Raw genomic sequence first — 6,000 nt, 5'->3', positions numbered from 1 at the left:
TGGACTTGGTTTGGGCTCTTCACACTCATACTCACACTGTTCATCGGTGGCTTGCGCCGACTGCCGGTTGCCTAGTTGAGTGGATTGATGACATTTGCGTGCTTACCTCGCCTGGCAGGAAGCCACCTGGTGTCCTGATTGACCGCAGTAGAAACAAGCTCCTGCCAGGAGGCGCCGTTGTCTCTCCTCATGGCGCAAACGACCTCCTTCTAGCTGCATTGGTTCCTCCAAGGCAGCAGGTGATCCCAGGGCGGCTGAGGAGTCGGTGTCCGGGGTGAGAGGACGTGCTTGATTGTCCAGGGGGGCACTCCCAACTGCGCCGAGCCGCTCCCATGCACGTTCCCTGCGCCGCTCCCTCAGTCGGTTGTCAAGGCGGATGGTCAGCGATATTAGTTCCTCCAAGTCCGAGGTATCGTCCCGCACTGCGAGTTCATCTTTAACTGCCGAGTTTAGTCCACGGCGAAACAGACAACATAGTGCTCGGTCATTGAAGCCACTCTCGGCAGCCAGGATGCGGAATGAAATAGAGTAATCCACCACCGACTGCCGCCCTTGCACCAAGTCCAGAAGCTGATTTCCAGCCTCCCTTCCCTTTACCAGGTGATCAAAGACACGTCTAAACTCCAAAACAAACGTCGGAAAGGAAGGTTGCGCATTGCTCACCGCCATCAATTCAAGCCATGAGCTCTTCCAGCTTTTCAGTTCCAAAATTCACACCTTACCCACAATTCCCGATTTCGTACCCGCACATTACCCACATTCTACATTTTCCATTTACTTCCACATTATTCATCCAATTGACGTCGTTCCAGCTTCAATATATTCCAGCATTTCAAGCCATTAGCTCTTCCAGCTTTTCAGTTCCAAAATTCACGCCTTGCCCACAATTCCCAATTTCGTACCCGAATATTTCCCACATTCTACATTTTCCATTTACTTACACATTATTCATCCGATTGACGTCGTTCCAGTTTCAATATATTCCAGCAATTCAAGCCATGAGCTCTTCCAGCTTTTCAGTTCCAAAATTCACACCTTGCCCACAATTCCGGATTTCGTACCCGGATATTTCCCACATTCTATATTTCACATTTACTTCCACATTATTCATCCGATTGACGTCGTTCCAGCTTCAATATATTCCAGCAATTCAAGCCATGAGCTCTTCCAGCTTTTCAGTTCCAAAATTCACACCTTGCCCACAATTCCGGATTTCGTACCCGAATATTTCCCACATTCTATATTTCACATTTACTTCCACATTATTCATCCGATTGACTTCTTTCCAACTTCAATATATTCCAGCAATTCAAGCCATGAGCTCTTCCAGCTTTTCAGTTCCAAAATTCATGCCTTACCCACAATTAATGATTTCGTACCCGAATATTTCCCACATTCTACATTTTCCATTTACTTCCACATTATTTATCCGATTGACTTTGTTCCAACTTCAATATGTTCCAGGAATTCAAGCCATGAGCTCTTCCAGCTTTTCAGTTCCAAAATTCACGCCTTACCCACAATTCCCGATTTCGTACCCGAATATTTGCCACATTCTACATTTCACATTTACCTCGACATTTTTCATCCGATTGACGTCGTTTCAACTTCAATATATTCCACCAATTCAAGCCATGAGCTCTTCCAGCTTTTCAGTTCCAAAATTCACGCCTTACCCACAATTCCCGATTTCGTACCCGCACATTACCCACATTCTACATTTTCCATTTACTTCCACATTATTCATCCAATTGACGTCGTTCCAGCTTCAATATATTCCAGCAATTCAAGCCATGAGCTCTTCCAGCTTTTCAGTTCCAAAATTCACACCTTGCCCACAATTCCGGATTTCGTACCCGCACATTACCCACATTCTATATTTCACATTTACTTCCACATTATTCATCCGATTGACTTCGTTCCAACTTCAATATATTCCAGCAATTCAAGCCATGAGCTCTTCCAGCTTTTCAGTTCCAAAATTCATGCCTTACCCACAATTCCCGATTTCGTACCCGAATATTTCCCACATTCTACATTTCACATTTACTTCGACATTTTTCACCGGATTGACGTCGTTTCAACTTCAATATATTCCACCAATTCAAGCCATGAGCTCTTCCAGCTTTTCAGTTCCAAAATTCACGCCTTACCCACAATTCCCGATTTTGTACCCGCACATTACCCACATTCTACATTTTCCATTTACTTCCACATTATTCATCCAATTGACGTCGTTCCAGCTTCAATATATTCCAGCAATTCAAGCCATGAGCTCTTCCAGCTTTTCAGTTCCAAAATTCACACCTTGCCCACAATTCCCGATTTCGTACCCCAATATTTCCCACATTCTACATTTTCCATTTACATACACATTATTCATCCGATTGACATCGTTCCAGCTTCAATATATTCCAGCAATTCAAGCCATGAGCTCTTCCAGATTTTCAGTTCCAAAATTCACACCTTGCCCACAATTCCGGATTTCGTACCCGGATATTTCCCACATTCTATATTTCACATTTACTTCCACATTATTCATCCGATTGACGTCGTTCCAGCTTCAATATATTCCAGCAATTCAAGCCATGAGCTCTTCCAGCTTTTCAGTTCCAAAATTCACACCTTGCCCACAATTCCGGATTTCGTACCCGAATATTTCCCACATTCTATATTTCACATTTACTTCCACATTATTCATCCGATTGACTTCGTTCCAACTTCAATATATTCCAGCAATTCAAGCCATGAGCTCTTCCAGCTTTTCAGTTCCAAAATTCACACCTTGCCCACAATTCCGGATTTCGTACCCGCACATTACCCACATTCTATATTTCACATTTACTTCCACATTATTCATCCGATTGACTTCGTTCCAACTTCAATATATTCCAGCAATTCAAGCCATGAGCTCTTCCAGCTTTTCAGTTCCAAAATTCATGCCTTACCCACAATTCCCGATTTCGTACCCGAATATTTCCCACATTCTACATTTCACATTTACTTCGACATTTTTCACCGGATTGACGTCGTTTCAACTTCAATATATTCTACCAATTCAAGCCATGAGCTCTTCCAGCTTTTCAGTTCCAAAATTCACGCCTTACCCACAATTCCCGATTTCGTACCCGCACATTACCCACATTCTACATTTTCCATTTACTTCCACATTATTCATCCAATTGACATCGTTCCAGCTTCAATATATTCCAGCAATTCAAGCCATGAGCTCTTCCAGCTTTTCAGTTCCAAAATTCACACCTTGCCCACAATTCCCGATTTCGTACCCCAATATTTCCCACATTCTACATTTTCCATTTACATACACATTATTCATCCGATTGACATCGTTCCAGCTTCAATATATTCCAGCAATTCAAGCCATGAGCTCTTCCAGCTTTTCAGTTCCAAAATTCACACCTTGCCCACAATTCCGGATTTCGTACCCGAATATTTCCCACATTCTATATTTCACATTTACTTCCACATTATTCATCCGATTGACTTCGTTCCAACTTCAATATATTCCAGCAATTCAAGCCATGAGCTCTTCCAGCTTTTCAGTTCAGAAATTCACGCCTTACCCACAATTCCGGATTTCGTACCCGCACATTACCCACATTCTACATTTTCCATTTACTTCCACATTATTCATCCAATTGACGTCGTTCCAGCTTCAATATATTCCAGCATTTCAAGCCATGAGCTCTTCCAGCTTTTCAGTTCAGAAATTCACGCCTTACCCACAATTCCGGATTTCGTACCCGCACATTACCCACATTCTACATTTTCCATTTACTTCCACATTATTCATCCAATTGACGTCGTTCCAGCTTCAATATATTCCAGCATTTCAAGCCATGAGCTCTTCCAGCTTTTCAGTTCCAAAATTCACACCTTGCCCACAATTCCGGATTTCGTACCCGAATATTTCCCACATTCTATATTTCACATTTACTTCCACATTATTCATCCGATTGACTTCGTTCCAACTTCAATATATTCCAGCAATTCAAGCCATGAGCTCTTCCAGCTTTTCAGTTCCAATATTCATGCCTTACCCACAATTCCCGATTTCGTACCCGGATATTTCCCACATTCTACATTTCACATTTACTTCGACATTTTTCATCCGATTGATGTAGTTTCAACTTCAATATATTCCACCAATTCAAGCCATGAGCTCTTCCAGCTTTTCAGTTCCAAAATTCACGCCTTACCCACAATTCCCGATTTCGTACCCGCACATTACCCACATTTTACATTTTCCATTTACTTCCACATTATTCATCCAATTGACGTCGTTCCAGCTTCAATATATTCCAGCAATTCAAGCCATGAGCTCTTCCAGCTTTTCAGTTCCAAAATTCACACCTTGCTCACAATTCCGGATTTCGTACCCGCACATTACCCACATTCTATATTTCACATTTACTTCCACATTATTCATCCGATTGACTTCGTTCCAACTTCAATATATTCCAGCAATTCAAGCCATGAGCTCTTCCAGCTTTTCAGTTCCAAAATTCACACCTTGCCCACAATTCCCGATTTCGTACCCCAATATTTCCCACATTCTACATTTTCCATTTACTTCCACATTATTCATCCAATTGACGTCGTTCCAGCTTCAATATATTCCAGCATTTCAAGCCATGAGCTCTTCCAGCTTTTCAGTTCCAAAATTCACACCTTGCCCACAATTCCGGATTTCGTACCCGAATATTTCCCACATTCTATATTTCACATTTACTTCCACATTATTCATCCGATTGACTTCGTTCCAACTTCAATATATTCCAGCAATTCAAGCCATGAGCTCTTCCAGCTTTTCAGTTCCAAAATTCACGCCTTACCCACAATTCCCGATTTCGTACCCAAACATTTCCCACATTCTACATTTTCCATTTACTTCCACATTATTTATCCGATTGACTTCGTTCCAACTTCAATATATTCCACCATTTCACGTCATGAGCTCTTCCATCTTACCACCTAACTTACCACGCATGGCGGCATATTATATTATACATTATACATTATACATATTATACATATTATTATTCTACACCATTTCCGTTATTCTTCTTATTATTATTATTATATTTTATTCCTCGCACTTTTTTGTCCAGTTTCTTCTTCCACATTTTTCACCCGATTCACTCCGTTCCCATTTCAAACGATTCCAAATATTCGCGCCTACAGCGCTTCCATTTTTCTCATTCCCACGATTCACGTGTTACCCGCAATTCCCGATTTCGTACCCGATTTTTCCCCATGTATTCTTAATGGGAGATTCAAAATTTCACATTTCCTTCCACATATTTCATCCGATTCACTTCGTTCCAACTTCAATATGTTCCATCATGAGCTCTTCCAGCTTTTCAGTTCCAAAATTCACGCCTTACCCACAATTCACGATTTCGTACCTGAATATTTCCCACATTCTACATTTTTCATTTACTTCCACATTATTCATCCGATTGACTTCGTTCCAACTTCAATATATTCCAGCAATTCAAGCCATGAGCTCTTCCAGCTTTTCAGTTCCAAAATTCACGCCTTACCCACAATTCCCGATTTCGTACCCGCACATTACCCACATTCTACATTTTCCATTCACTTCCACATTATTCATCCAATTGACGTCGTTCCAGCTTCAATATATTCCAGCATTTCAAGCCATTAGCCCTTCCAGCTTTTCAGTTCCAAAATTCACGCCTTGCCCACAATCCCCGATTTCGTACCCGAATATTTCCCACATTCTACATTTTCCATTTACTTACACATTATTCATCCGATTGAGGTCGTTCCAGCTTCAATATATTCCAGCAATTCAAGCCATGAGCTCTTCCAGCTTTTCAGTTCCAAAATTCACACGTTGCCCACAATTCCGGATTTCGTACCCGAATATTTCCCACATTCTACATTTTCCATTTACTTACACATTATTCATCCGATTGACGTCGTTCCAGTTTCAATATATTCCAGCAATTCAAG

Source organism: Festucalex cinctus, chromosome 1 (assembly GCF_051991245.1).
Source record: "Festucalex cinctus isolate MCC-2025b chromosome 1, RoL_Fcin_1.0, whole genome shotgun sequence".
Lineage (NCBI taxonomy): Eukaryota > Metazoa > Chordata > Actinopteri > Syngnathiformes > Syngnathidae > Festucalex > Festucalex cinctus.
The sequence above is the reverse complement of the archived record's forward strand: the minus strand, read 5'-3'. Positions refer to the sequence as shown.